Below are 15,984 nucleotides of genomic sequence, written 5' to 3' on the forward strand. Positions count from 1 at the left end.
GTGAAACCCGGAATATCCCCAATTCCAGAGTATTTTCAAGAATTTTATTAGAGTGGCAATATGAGTATCAAAATTCAGCATTTTCAAAATCAAGCTCATTGAAGACGCTGAAAACCATTTTGGACATATCTGGCCACTTTAGGACCGGTTCCAGGTTCTCCGGTGAAACCCGGAATATCCCCAATTCCAGAGTATTTTCAAGAATTTTATTAGAGTGGCAATATGTGTATCAAAATTCAGCATTTTCAAAATCAAGCTCACTGATGACGCTGAAAACCATTTTGGTCATATCTGGCCACTTTAGGACCGGTTCCAGGTTCTCCGGTGAAACCCGGAATATCCCCAATTCCAGAGAATTTTGAAGAATTTTATCAGAGTGGCAATATGTGTATCAAAATTCAGCATTTCCAAAATCAAGCTCACTGATGACGCTGAAAACCATTTTGGACATATCTGGCCACTTTAGGACCGGTTCCAGGTTCTCCGGTGAAACCCGGAATATCCCCAATTCAGAGTATTTTCAAGAATTTTATTAGAGTGGCAATATGGGTATCAAAATTCAGCATTTTCAAAATCAAGCTTATTGATGACGCTGAGAACCATTTTGGACATATCTGGTCATTTTGGGATCGGTTCCAGGTTCTCCGTGAAACCCGGAATATCCCAACTACGGAGTATTTTCAAGAAATTTATTGGGGAGCATTATGGGTATCCAAATTCAGCATTTATTGATGACGCTAAAGACCATTTTGGACATATCTGGCCACTTTGGGACCGGTTCCAGGTTCTCCAGTAGAACCCGGAATACCCCAATGCCAGAGTATTTTCAAGAATTTTATTGGATTGGCAATATTGGTATCAAAATTCAGCATTTCCAAATCAAGCTCATTGATTAAAATAAAAACTAAAAACTATTTTGGACATATCTGGCCACTTTGGGACCGGTTCCAGGTTCTCCAGTGGAACCCGGAACAACCCCAATTACGGAGCTTTTCCTAGATGGCAATATGGGTATCAAAATTCAGCATTTTCAAAATAAATTTTTTTGTTGACACTCAAATTATTTTTTTGGAATGATTTTGAAAATGCTAAATTTTGTTATGCGTATTGCCACTCCAATAAAATTTTTGAAATTGCTCTGTAATTGGGGATATTCCGGGTTTCACCGGAAAACCTGGAACCGGTCCCAAAATGGCCAGATATGTCCAAAATGGGTATTAGCGTCATCAATGAGTTTTATTTTGAAAATGCTGAATTTTGATACCCATATTGCCACTCTAATAAATTTCTTGAAAATACTCCGTAGTTCCACCGGAGAACCTGGAACCGGTTCCAAAGTGGCCAGATATGTTCAAAATAGTTTTTTGCGTCATCAATGAGCTTGATTTTGAAAATGCTGAATTTTGACACCCATATTGCCACTCTGATAAAATTTTTGAAAATATTGTAGAATTGGGGATATTCCGGGTTCCACCGGAGAATCTGGAACCGGTCCCAAAGTGGCCAGATATGTCCAAAATGGTTTTCAGCGTCATCAGTGAGCTTGATTTTGGAAATGCTGAATTTTGATACCCATATTGCCACTCCAATAAAATTCTTGAAAATACTCTGGAATTGGGGATATTCCGGGTTCCACCGGAGAATCTGGAACCGGTCCCAAAGTGGCCAGATATGTCCAAAATGGTTTTCAGCGTCATCAGTGAGCTTGATTTTGAAAATGCTAAATTTTGATACCCATATTGCCACTCTAATAAAATTCTTGAAATTGCTCTGTAATTGGGGATATTCCGGGTTCCACCGGAAAACCTGGAACCGGTCCCGAAATGGCCAGATATGTCCAAAATGGTTTTCAGCGTCATCAATGAGTTTTATTTTGAAAATGCTGAATTTTGATACCCATATTGCCACTCTAATAAAATTCATGAAAATACTGTAGAATTGGGGATATTCCGGATTCCACCGGAGAACCTGGAATCGGTCCCAAAATGGCCAGAAGTATCCAAAATGGTTTTAGCGTCATCAATGAGTTTTATTTTGAAAATGCTGAATTTTGATACCCATATTGCCACTCTAATAAATTTCTTGAAAATACTCCGTAGTTGGTATATTCCGGGTTCCACCGGAGAACCTGGAACCGGTCCCAAAGTGGCCAGATATGTCCAAAATGGTTTTCAGCGTCATCAATGAGCTTGATTTTGAAAATGCTGAATTTTGATACCCATATTGCCACTCTAATAAAATTCATGAAAATACTGTAGAATTTGGGATATTCCGGATTCCACCGGAGAACCTGGAACCGGTCCCAAAGTGGCCAGATATGTCCAAAATGGTTTTCAGCGTCATCAGTGAGCTTGATTTTGAAAATGCTGAATTTTGATACCCATATTGCCACCCTAATAAAATTTTTGAAAATACTCTGAATTGAGGATATTCCGGGTTTCACCGGAGAACCTGGAACCGGTCCCAATGTGTCCAGATCGGTCCAATATGGTATTGGATATTATAATTGTACTGTAACTTGCATTATGATAAAATTTTAAACAAATTGTCATTCAACATTCGATCCAACATGCAAAACAACTAGAAAATAGAGGGCTAAAAAAGTTACCTGGTTGGTTTTGGGAATAACTTAGGTAAGTGCCTCTGTTTTTGACTTTTCAAAAAGCAAAATAATCTAGAGATCTGTCCGCATCTTTTGCTTCTTGAATTTTGAAAATCCGTCCACAGGGAGCCGAGATACAGCTGTTTGAAGTTGGACTTCGCCTTTTTTCGCTTGCATGGTAGTTTAGGTGTTAATTTTCAAAAGACGACATCTTGAGAACTCTTGGTCCAAATTTTCAGTGTCATAGAACGAATGTTTCAATTTTTTTAATTAAAGTTTCATCCGAACAATCAATCGCCAAACAATGTAAGAGCTGTTGAGAACTGATCATATTTCGATCAGATTTGAACAAATTTTTTTTTTTTTTGGAAATAACATTAAAAACTTTTTTTAAAAGCACAACAAACTTTTTTTTTTGGTCTTTGGGAATTTTTAAATTTTTACCCAAAATGCAAAAAATAAAAACTTAATTTATTGGACCCATTAAAAAAATCTCCAGAAAGGTGAGCTCATCTGGTCCAAAAATTCTGAAATGATAAAATTTACAACTCCCACACTAAATGGAATGGAATCATTTCAACAACCATGCGCACCCACGTTTATCTGTGGGCGTAGCAAAAAATAAGGATTGCGCATGGATGCTTAGGATGATTCCATAGCATTTAAACCCTAAATTTATTATTTTATTTAATGGCAGTGAAATCACTATAATTGAATTCTGTCGATTGAAACGTGTTCAGAGAGCCCAAATCTATCATACCTTGACGAAACTGAAGCGTTTACTGACATCAAATCCAGTGCATGTTGTTTTAGTAACATTTTGTATACTTTTTTCCAAAATTATCATTAGTATCTTGATTTTGAAAGGCCATCCATCGGTACGGCGACAACCATTAATAAAAATCAAAAACTATTTTAATCAAAACGAAAAAAAAACACAGACAGAAAAAAAAACAAAAAAAATGAACATGGGACATTTCGCTATATTGGAGCCTTCCTTTGTTCCAAAGTTAACACCAAACTATTCATACTCCAATATTCATGAGTATACGCCACACCACTAACGCCCCCCATCTCTCCCGCTTCTTAATGTCACACTTGCCGGAAATAAAGAAAAGCAGCACCCGCACTCTCATCCCAACAAACCCCGGAAAAGCCCCCGATGATAGAGGGGATGCTGCGTGCCCTCTCTTATGCATATGATGTGGTCGTTTCTTCGTTTGGGGGTGTGACTAAGCGGCCGGAGAACGGCAGCAAAAAAAAAAACAAAACAAAAAAGCAATGCCGCACTAATGCCCCCTCACAGCTCCCACTTTTTTTTTTCCTGGAATCCCAAATAAATAGAGATTGCATTTCGGGGCTTTGATCCCCTTTTGGGAAATCTGTGATGGAAAACGAAGTCATCTCGTCCACCATCGATGGACAAATGGGATCAGCCTAGATTGACCGGGATGTCGTAAAACCGAATAAATATTTCATATTGGGACCAAGATTGGTCCCTCTTTTTCCGCAAATGTATGTATTTGGGTCACAGAGTCGATGATAACCGATGGAAGATGTGGTTTTGTGCGTATTGGAAAAGGATTTTGGGACCACGGATAGAAAAGCCCCTCCTAAATTACTGCCCGAAATGCTAATAGCGGGAAAACCACGAGGTCGACCAGCGAAAAATCAATTTCCAACTTCAGCCATTTCCCTATGGTGATGGTGGAGAACTTTGCCTTGCCTCCAGCCACGGTCAACAGCCACAATATCTACATGTATAGAACAGCTGCGCAATAGGCGGTTAAGGTATGTCAATTCCGCACACAGAACCGACATGGTCTTGCACAACGATGGAGTAAGTTTTCCGCGAGTGAATTGTGAAAAAGTTGGTATTATTTAGTGGACGGCATTTTGTGAAGCTAAACTATGTCGAAATGTTGTGGATTCTAGCAATCGAACTCTGATTGATAAAGTTTTCGTAAAGAAATCGACCCTCAAGCCCGACAGAATGCCGAGTTAATGGGGGGGGGAGTGCCTCCAAGTTCTGACGAGTTCTGTTCTGTGAAATTCTCTTTATATAACTGGTTGTCCTCGTCCGAACAGAACGTTCGATTCAGCAAAATTATTTTCAAGAGAATTCTAAAAAAAAACTGCAAACCACAAACAGCCATTACAACGCACTTGCGGTTCTCGTGGTGGTCAAAAAGTGTGAAAAGTACGCACCAAAACAATTTGTAACAAGGAAAATCGATCGTTATGTTATGTGATGTGGCATACATGCAATAATCGTAAATTAGCAGTACATAAGCGTTGTCCTAGTGCATATGCCCGTGTGTCCCCTCCTCCCTCAAACCTCCCCACTTATCCCCAGCAGCAGCAGCACCCCAAAAATGCTCTCACTCTAATGAAAAAGAATAAAAAAGTATGAATTTTTCCTTATCGTCACACAAGATTACAACCACCCAGAGGCAGAGAAGATGAACCACGCGGCGGGCGATAAAGAAATTGATTTCCCGGCCGGGCCAGAGGGGGGGCTCTTCTGCGAATGCGGGATTTTCCCGTAGGGTGGTGGTGCTTTTTGCCTTCCTCGCTGAGGTAAGGCTATAATCCTGCTCTAAAAATGAACTTCGTATAAAAACGTCGTAGACCCACCTTCATGTATACATATCGACTCAGAATCGAAAACTGAACAAATGTCTGTGTGTATGTGTGTGTGTATGTGTGTGTGTATGTGTGTGTGTATGTATGTATGTGACCAACAAACTAGCTCATGTTTCTCGGCACTGGCTGAACCGATTTGACCCGAACTTGTTGCATTCGACTTGGTTTAGGGTCCCATAGATCGAGTTTTATACAGATTGAAGTTTCGATAAGTAGTTCAAAAGTTATGTATAAAAATGTGTTTTCACATATATTTGGATCTCACTTAACTGTATGTAAACTATGTCCGGGTCTATCATCCGACCCATCGTTGGTTAGGTTATCAAAAGACCTTTCCAACGAGTTCAAAACATTGAAGATCTGGCAACCCTGTCTCGAGATATGTCCACTTAAGTGATATTGATGTACTTTTTTGAAGCCGGATCTCACTTAAATGTATGTAAACTATGTCCGAGTCCATTATCCGACCCATCGTTGGTTAGATTATCAAAAAACCTTTCCAACGAGTCTAAAACATTGAAGATCTGGCAACCCTGTCTCGAGATATGGCCACTTGTGTGATATTGATGTACTTTTTTGAAGCCGGATCTCACTTAAATGTATGTAAACTATGTCCGGATCCTCCATCCGACCCATTGTTGGTTAGGTTATCAAAATACCTTTTCAACGAGTCTAAAACATTGAAGATCTGGCAGCCCTGTCTCGAGATATGGCCACTTATGTGATATTGATGTCCTTTTTTGAAGCCGGGTCTCACTTAAATGTATGTAAACTATGTCCGGCTCCACTATCCGACCCAACGTTGGTTAGGTTATCAAAATACCTTTCCAACGAGTCTAAAACATTAAAGATCTGGCAACCCTGCCTCGAGATATGGCCTCTTAAGTGATATTGATGTACTTTTTTGAAGCCGGATCTCACTTAAATGTATGTAAACTATGTCCGAGTCCATCATCCGACCCATCGTTGGTTAGGTTATCAAAAGACCTTTCCAACGAGTCTAAAACATTGAAGATCTGGCAACCCTGTCTCGAGATATGGCCACTTATGTTATATTGATGTACTTTTTTGAAGCCGGATCTCACTTAAATGTATGTAAACTATGTCCGGCTCCACTATCCGACCCAACGTTGGTTAGGTTATCAAAATACCTTTCCAACGAGTCTAAAACATTAAAGATCTGGCAACCCTGTCTCGAGATATGGCGTCTTAAGTGATATCGATGTACTTTTTGAAAGCCGGATCTAAAAAATTGATGAAACTTGTGTACAGCCATTGTTGTGAGGAAGGCTCCAACCACATAGGTGGATTAAGTTAGTTTTTTTATTGTTATTACGCCGAGGCGGCTCACACCATCAAGCAGGACGCACTCATCTTTGATTGCGCCCCCCCGGGGTCATAAGTGTGATGGGGGCTCGTTTTTTTTTTTGGGAGATTTTTTTATGTTGTATGAAATAAGTGTTGGACTAGAGAATAACCATCTCAATCATTGTCTCAATTTAAAGCTTAGCTTTTTATTCAGAAAACCTGAAACGTGACATTTTTTTGCAATTAGATATCTGTGATGTATTCTATCACATTCATCTAGTTAATAGATGAATCATATTTGTTAATCATTTTAATTATTCAACCATTTTTTAGAATTATTTTATTTAAAAATTATGTTGTTGAATTTTCAATAAACCTTCAGACTTTCATATTATTTTACTAGCAGTTAAGCCTCTACAGCTTAACCCCGCCTTTAGTCACACTTCAACCATAATACAGTCCAAACTCGATTATCCGATATTTCGATTATCCGAAACATTGTATAAGACTAGGGGTAATGGAATCGTGAACAAAAACGAATGATTTATTTTCATTTTTTCAACATCAAATTAGAGTTCGTGCATTTTTTTTTTTTTCAATAATTCATAACAGCAATTTTCATCGCCTCCTTGGATTTAAAAAATCTGAATCTACCCCTAAGGTCAGAAAGCTAAAAAACAAAAATAAGACATCGATTTTTTTTTGTTTTTCATTCGATCCATTCAAATTTGGCAGCTGTCCATACAAGAATGATGTATGCAAATTCAAAAATCTGTATCTTTGAAGGAATTTATTGATGGATTTGGTGTCTTCGGCAAAGTTGTAGGTATGGATAAAGACTAAACTGAAAAAAATGGTACACGGTAAAAAAAATTGTGATTTTTTATTTAACTTTTTGTCACTAAAACTTGATTTGCAAAAAACACTATTTTATTTTTTTATTTTTTTATATGTTTTAGAGAACATCAAATGCCAACTTTTCAGAAATTTCCAGAATGGGCAAACATTTTTTGACCGCGTTATGATTTTTTGAATCAATACTGATTTTTTCAAAAAATCGAAAAATTAGTCGCAAAAATTGTTTAAGTTCATTTTTCGATGTAAAATCAAATTTGCAATCAAAAAGTACTTTAGTAAAATTTTGATAAAGTGCACCGTTTTCAAGTTAAATCAATTTTTAGGTAACTTTTTTAAAAATAGTCGCAGTTTTTCATTTTGTTTAATTAGTGCACATGTTTGCCGCGCGCGAACCCGCGGGAAAGTGGTAGAAAGTTCTCGAAATCATTGAAAAAGGGGTCGCGGTGTGGCCAGAGAAGTTGGACCATCAGTCGTGTGGTGTTCGTTGGAGCGATCGGAGAGTGAATCGACGCGCGCGAACCCGCGGGAAAGTGGTAGAAAGTTCTCGAAATCATTGAAAAACGGGTCGCGGTGTGGCCAGAGAAGTTGGACCATCAGTCGTGTGGTGTTCGTTGGAGCGATCGGAGAGTGAATCGACGCGCGCGAACCCGCGGGAAAGTGGTAGAAAGTTCTCGAAATCATTGAAAAAGGGGTCGCGGTGTGGCCAGAGAAGTTGGGCCATCAGTCGTGTGGTGTTCGTTGGAGCGATCGGAGAGTGAATCGACGCGCGCGAACCCGCGAGAAGTAGATCGGAAAAGCATTGAAATAGAGATTCGCATCGTTGAATTATATATTATAATTTCATTTCGTTTTGAAAGCCCATCCCATAGCATCGTTGCTCGGATGGCACGCCGGCGGTAAGAAGTTAAACATAATACGCGATTAAGGAATTGATAAGTCCTTCTCAAAGCGTCGCAACTCGGAAGGCAGCGATAATGTTTCACTTTTTGGTCATATCATCTTACAAAAATGAATCCTGATCTATCCTAAATTGTACATCACCGAATAATACGTTAATTCAAAATTCATTTCGTTTTGAAAGTCCTTCCCAAAGCATCGTTGCTCGGATGGCACGCCGGCGGTAAGAAGTAAAAAATACGCGATTGATAAGACCTTCTCATAGCGTCGTAGCTCGGAAGGCAACGATTGTTTCACTTTCTGGTCATATCATCTACCAAGATGAATCCTGACCTTCCTTTCCTTCCCCTACTAACACAATTCCCCACTTCCCGTGATGCTTGAAGGAGATGCTGTGGATTCAACGGTCTCATGCGGTGTCAACAGGTATAGAGCGACAAACTCTGTGCCTGATGAGTCTGCAACTTCAACTATCGGACTAACATTCCTACCTTTGTTGAACTGCATCTCCTTGGGGGGGCGCCGGTATTGACTTAAAGCAGAGATCTTCAGGGGTTATACAGTGAGGATGATTAGCTCCCACTATTCATCTGTTGGTTCATTGTGTAACTTCAGCTGATCCGTCAATAACGGAGTAGCAGCTCATTGGCAGTCAACCATGCTCATGCTCATGCTGCTCATTCGATCATACTTGTTTATCCGAAATGATTTTTTTTTTAGGCCCTTCCATAATTGCGTCTGGAATGGTTAACCAAACATATTTCTCAGTCAATGTGCTTAAATGAAAAACATGCAAAAAACAAAAAGTAGCCGGAGGAAAAAAAATAAACGCGTCAGGCAAAAAATAGAGATGAGAATTCATTAAATAGGCCTAATGCTAACAGAAAAATAACATAAACTAAACAAGACAATTTAAAAATACTATGGAGTTCTAAAAATAAGAAAAAGTTATCATTCGTCAAAAGAAAATTTCTCAAAATGTCCTACTTAACAACAACAAACAATCTGGATTTTAAAAAAGGTCTACTAAAACAAATAACATGCTATTTAGGCGTTATTGAAACTACCTGGATATTCAAAAACGGCCAAAAAACAAAAATTAGAGAAAATGTTTTTTGGACCTTTTCCAAGACCTTTTCAGAAAAAAAAACTTCGGAAATGTTCCATTGGGCAGTAGAGGATGAGGTAAACATTTTCATGATTTTGAATTTTCTTATCGAATACCAAAAAAACAGAATTTCAACCTAATAATAAAACAGGTTTTTGTTGTCAAATTATCAGATCTTCATGTTATCTTACAGTGCAAATTAGTCCAAATTGTAAAATTAATTAAAGATTTTGAGCTTGGAGAGTTGTTTCAAATGAAAAGGGGCAACTTTTGCTTGGTTTAAAATGAGGTTTGGGTTACGATCAGGTGTTTTTATTAATCTAACTTAGCAAGAGTTTTTTTTTTTTTCTTTCTCGTCTTATCTCGCAATCTACGCCTCCTACGACCAAATTTGTCAAAAGCGTCAGAAAAATCCTCAAAAATAAGTTTGTGTTATGTTCTGAGCACTTTTAGAGATCTAAAAAACAAACATTTACCAAATCAAAAATCAGTTTCTAGAACGTGGCAATTCAGGGTTAAATTTTAGATGAAAGTAATGTTCTGAGCATTTTTAGAACTCTTAAAAAAGCGTTTTTGAAAAAATATGTTGGACTTATAGCCATTTTAAGATAAAATTGATGCAATTTTAAAACTCAAACATCTTGAAAAAACGCAGACCGAATTTTAAGCGCCAATTTGCATTTGAAAGGGATAAAATAGCACTGCAAACGCTGAAAAATCTCATTTCAAAAATCCAAACATGCAATATTACTCCCTTTTAAAAATTCAAAAAAATATTGGAAAGACTAGAAATCTTCACCATTTTTTTATTTTTTTTTTTATTGAAAATTGGACTTTTAGTAGATGAGATACTGGTATGGGAGACTGCTTGGGTGAGACTTTGAAAACATCAATGTTTCCTTTATCCGTTATATCTCAGCAACAAAAGGTCCAATCTCCAATGATTCTGAGACGAACGAAATTTCAGGAAATTTCCAAACTCTTCGAAAAAAAACACTCATTTTTTTCAAAAAGTTTGGCGGCAAAATTTGTGGCCGTAATTCTCTATGGCTCAAAGTTTTCCCCTTAAACATATCTCAAAATTTTGAAAATATAAAAAATGCGGAAAAATGCCAAATTGATTTTTAATAAAAAGAAAATGTAAAAATCAGCAACAAATTTACCGAAGACACCAAATCGATCACAAAATTCTTTCAAAAGATAAAAAACGAATATTTTTTTCAAAGTTTTCCCCTTAAACATATCTCAAAATTTTGAAAATATAAAAAATGCGGAAAAATGCCAAATTGATTTTTAATAAAAAGAAAATGTAAAAATCAGCAACAAATTTACCGAAGACACCAAATCGATCACAAAATTCTTTCAAAAGATAAAAAACGAATATTTTTTTCAAAGTTTTCCCCTTCACGGAGAAAAAAGAGTTCCCAAAATCGTGAACAAGCGTTCATGAAAATAGGAACCACGAACAAAGTGTTCAAATGTCATGGTACGATTTTGAAAAACGTACCATGGCATTTGAACACTTTGTTCGTGGTTCCCATTTCCATGAACACTTGTTCACGATTTTGGGAACTCTTTTTTCTCCGTGTTAAACATATCTCAAAATTTTTAAAATATAAAAAAATGCGGAAAAATGCCAAATTGATTTTTAATAAAAAGAAAATGTAAAAATCAGTAACAAATTTACCGAAGACACCAAATCGATCACAAAATTCTTTCAAAAGATAAAAAACGAATATTTTCGTACTATTGCGTGCTAGATCCCAAAACATAGAAGCCGAGCGCCAAGTCCGGTCGCAACGAATCAAGCTAATATTTGAGAGTCAAGCTCAGTACACCTGGGGTATCAAACTCAGAAATGTCTATCTCCCAACAATTTTTGAACCATGATGTTAGCACGTGCAAATCAGTCATCCTTGTTGCCGGATAACACACTTTAGAGCAGAAGCAGCAAGTAAATTGTATGTAGCGAGAAACCACCAAGATCTATTCTTCCGAACATTTAGTGATAAGCAAAAAGTGAGCTCTTTTTTTCCTTCACTTCAGATAACCGTTTGCGGGTGTGAACGCAACTTGCAGTTTGTTGTCCAGCCAGTATCGCACAAAAAGTTATCAACAAATAACGGCCACATGTGAGCCTGTGAGGCTGACTCTAGGGCTGGGACATTTTATCAAATCAGAGTTTCCTGTGAATGGGAAACGCGTTTTGCTGGTCGAATGTGGTGATGTGGTCAAAGTTGAAAAATAATTACCATAACTAATCAGTTGCGTTGTGGCCGGCATCGTGGAAAGGAGTCAAACTCTTAAGTTTCGTCATTATAAAAGCCTCCGTCCGCTGTCGTCACCGTGTCAGTGTCTGCCTAGTTAAGTCCGGAGAAAGTGGATCCTTCGGTGCCGCGCGTACCGGAAGAATCAATCGAAACTACAATTCGGCCTTTCATTGGGACGTCTAGCTCGTACTTGAAACAGTTAGCTGCCTAGTGAAGGGCAATATTGTGGTGGGATGTCGTCCCAGAGTGTTTTGCGAAAAAAAGAGTGTATGTGTGTCGCGTTCGAAAATGGTTGGTGATTTATGGTGATTTTCAATTCCTAAGAATTGTAAAAAAAGTTTCATTGAATTGCCTTTGAAGCTTCAAATAAAAAAAATCATAATAATATTTCTTGATAGAACATCGTTGTGTTAAGTATTGGGAAAATCTTCAAATCATAATCGTTTCTAAAATTATTGTTTATCCCAAAGCTATAATTTCCAACGTTATTTCGTCCTATTAAATTTTAAATGAATATTTAAAAAAAAAACAAATCAGTTCAAACATGATTTCAAATATAAATCTTTGAACATAATATTTATAAATTGCCTCGAAATTAATAGGTCACATTATTCAAGACAAAACGAATATTCCAAGGAGATGACAAGTAGAAAAACCCACAGTTATGTGATAAAATTCCGCAAGCAGTTCGTAAAAACTTCGTGAATCACCAGCACCGTCCGTGAAAACTACTTTAAGACTTTTTACGGAGTTTTTTTTAAGATCCAATAAAACTTGCTTTTGCATTTTGGGTATTATTGAACGTCAAGTCAAGGCTAGAGGTCCCACAAATAGATTTTTTATTGCAGTTCAGACTCGATTATCCGAAGCCTCAATTATTCGAAGTTTCGATTATCCGAAGCTTTGTATTGGACTTCGGATAATCGAATCACGAACAACATTTTTATATTTAGTTTTTTTTTTTTTTCATTTTCTTGTTTTAAACATCAAATTCGAGTTCAACGACCCCATCTCAGTCAAATTTGAATGCTTGATAGCCTTTAAAATTAAAAAATGTATTTTTTCAATATTTCATTACCGTCATTTTGGCCGCCATCTTGGATTTAAAAATTCTAAATCACTTTAGAGTAGTAATTTTGCCAAGGCCTTCGGATAATAGAGTCTGGACTGTATTGAGCAATTCTCTACGAAATCGGTCTTTTTTCTTAAATTTTATTTTTTTGTATTTTTCAATCCAACTGAAACTTTTTTGGTGCCTTCGGTATGCCCAAAGAAGCCATTTTGCATCATTAGTTTGTTCATATAATTTTCCATACAAATTTGGCAGCTGGCCATACAAAAATGATCTGTATCTTTTGAAGAAATTTTTTGACCGATTTGGTGTCTTGGGCAAAGTTATAGGTATGCATATGGACTACACTATAAAAAAAATGATACACGGTAAAAAAAATTTGGTGATTTTTTATTTAACTTTTTGTCACTGAAACACTATTTTAAATTTTTTTAATTTTTTGATATGTTTTAGAGGAAATCAAATGCCAACTTTTCAGAAATTTCCAGGTTGTGCAAAAAATCTTTGAACGAGTTATGAATTTTTGAATCAATACTAATTTTTTTCAAAAAATCGAAAAATCGGTCGCAAAATTTTTTTCAACTTCATTTTTCAATGTAAAATCAAATTTGCAATCAAAAAGTACTTTAGTGAAATTTTGATAAAGTGCACCTTTCTCAAATTTAATCCATTTTTAGGTGACTTTTTTGAAAATAGTCGCAGTTTTTCATTTTTTTAAATAAGTGCACATGTTTGCCCACCTTTGAAAAAAATATTTTTGAAAAGCTGAGAAAATTCTCTATATTTTGCATTTTTGAACTTTGTTGATACGACCCTTAGTTGCTGAGATATTGTCATGCAAAGGTTTAAAAACAGGAAAATTGATGTTTTCTAAGTCACACCAAAACAACACACTATTTTCTAATGTCGATATCTCAGCAACAAATGGTTAGATTTTCAATGTTAAAATATGAAACATTCATGAAATGTTTTCCGATCTTTTCGAAAAAAAATATTTTCAAAATTAAAAAAAAAGACTAACATTTTAAAAGAGCGTAATATTGAATGTTTAGCCATCTTGAAATGTTAGTCTTGGTTTAAAAATTTGAAAATAATGTTTTCGAAAAGATCGGAAAATTTCCATTTGTTGCTGAGATATCAACATTAGAAAATGGGTGGGACTTAAAAAACATCAATTTTACTGTTTTTAAACCTTTGCATGGCAATAACTATCTCAGCAACTAAGGGTCGTATCAACAAAGTTCAAAAGTGCAAAATATAGAGAATTTTCTCAGCTTTTCAAAAATATTTTTTCAAAAGGTGGCAAACATCGATCAAAAAAATCCTTCAAAAGATACAGATTTTTGAATTTTCATACATCATTTTTGTATGGCCAGCTGCCAAATTTGTATGGAAAATTATATGGACAAAAAAATACAAAAAATCGAATGACCGAAATCTGAGAGAACTGCTCTTTTTATATGGATTCAGGAGGTTGTCATTTTTAATTAATATCATGTTGATGTTCAAAAAATGTCTACATTTTTTTTAACTTTCCTATAAACAAAATTTTATTTTTATTGTTTTGCTTTTTGGATTTTTTCAAAATCGCCTTGAATTAGAGGTATTCAAAAACTCCCAAAAATAAAAAAAAAATGTTTATGGGACCGTTTAAAAAAATCTAGACGTATTTTTGCCTGGAATTAAAACGAATTTCTCCATTCCAAAAATATGCCGCAAAAACTAATAGCTAATCTTGTATAGAATTTCCCGTAGAAATATAGTTTTAATTTTAAAAAATAGTTTCCAAGAAGGTAAACCAAGAAACAATAATATTCCATGTTTTATTTTCATAATTTTGAAGCAAAAATGCTTAAACCATGACAACAATTAGGCTACCGGCAAAAGATGCAAAATACAATGAATTTATAACAAGTTTGAAGTGTTTTGGCGATCTGTGGCATAGATTTAATTGTTTTATTATTAATTATTTTTAAACATAGCTGTGTCTTATTGGATTAAAAATGAAAAAAATAAACATTAAAATATTACTCCATATAGTTCGCAAACGCTTTTATTTTTTTTTATTTTTTTTTCATTAAAAAACTGATTGTTCGAAAAATTTCAGCCAAGTACATTCAATAATATGATATTTTCACCAAAATTCCAAACAGAAAAGCAACTCAAATAGTGTAAAATAATGAAACAAGTTGCAAAAAGAAGATTTTTTCAGCACTCATCATAATAATGTACGACTCGATTTACAAACTTTATTGAGCTATTTATTTTAACATTATATTTTTCCATTTTTAATCAAACAAGACACAGTTTAGTTCAGAAACTAAATCGATAAAATACATTTAAGTTGTTATAAATTCATTGATATTTTCATTTTTTTTTTTTTTTGTTGTATCGTAATTGCTGTCTTGCTTAAAGTATTTTTGTTTTAAAATTATGATAATAAGGCATGGAATATTAATTTTTTTTTCCAGACGCTTTTCAGTTTTCAGAAAAATAATCAATTTTAATATTATTGTAAAACAGAACAAAAAATCAGAAGCATGCATGAACAATTTTAGAATGTCGTTTAAAAGAAAGATTTTTTTTCAAAAATAAGAAAAAATAAGGCTTGACACAACATAAGTATTAAAGGAATAGGCATTAATTGGTGTAAAATTTTGCAGTATAAAAAAGACTGGAAGAAATTGATTTGAAATTTAATTCTGCTTATGGATGTTTATGTCCATAGGCATTGGAATGATGAAGATATTTGTGGAAACTATTGATTTCTCGATTCACTTTGGATTATTATGCTTGCGATGTACCAGGCTATGACCAGGTATGACTCTCTTTTGCCTAAAATAAAGAAAAGATGAATATAAACTGTATTATTCCATAATTTAGCTACCTTTTTAGTGAAATTAAAATCAAACTCAGATTCCTGTCAACATATTTATTTTTCCAATAAGAAATCCATGTCAAATCGGCGAACGTGCCCCAGCATATTCCCACTGACAGCAGCGATTATGGTAGCTAGTGAGGTTGACTAATAAAACAACCATGTGACGTCAGCATAGTCGGAAATTAAATTGTAAAAGTTATCTAAACTGTAACTTGAAATGTGTATTGTTCAGCTGGAATCATCTTGTGATCGATTTTGCAAGATAAGTTCAAACATAAATATCACTCTTTCATTGATAAAACCTCCAAACCACCCACGAGCATCACCCTCGTGACGTCACGA

General features: G+C 35.5%; 1 long non-coding RNA gene across 1 annotated transcript; it reads right to left on the bottom strand.

Moving 5' to 3' along the window:
* Nucleotides 1–14,226: 14,226 nt before the first annotated feature.
* LOC119769509 lies at nucleotides 14,227–15,981 on the bottom strand. Its single transcript, XR_005278393.1, has 2 exons — nucleotides 15,649–15,981; nucleotides 14,227–15,596 (listed from the first exon to the last, which is right to left on the bottom strand). It is a non-coding gene; the product is annotated as an uncharacterized LOC119769509 (long non-coding RNA).
* Nucleotides 15,982–15,984: the final 3 nt, after the last annotated feature.

This window comes from Culex quinquefasciatus, chromosome 3 (genome assembly GCF_015732765.1).
Source record: "Culex quinquefasciatus strain JHB chromosome 3, VPISU_Cqui_1.0_pri_paternal, whole genome shotgun sequence".
Lineage (NCBI taxonomy): Eukaryota > Metazoa > Arthropoda > Insecta > Diptera > Culicidae > Culex > Culex quinquefasciatus.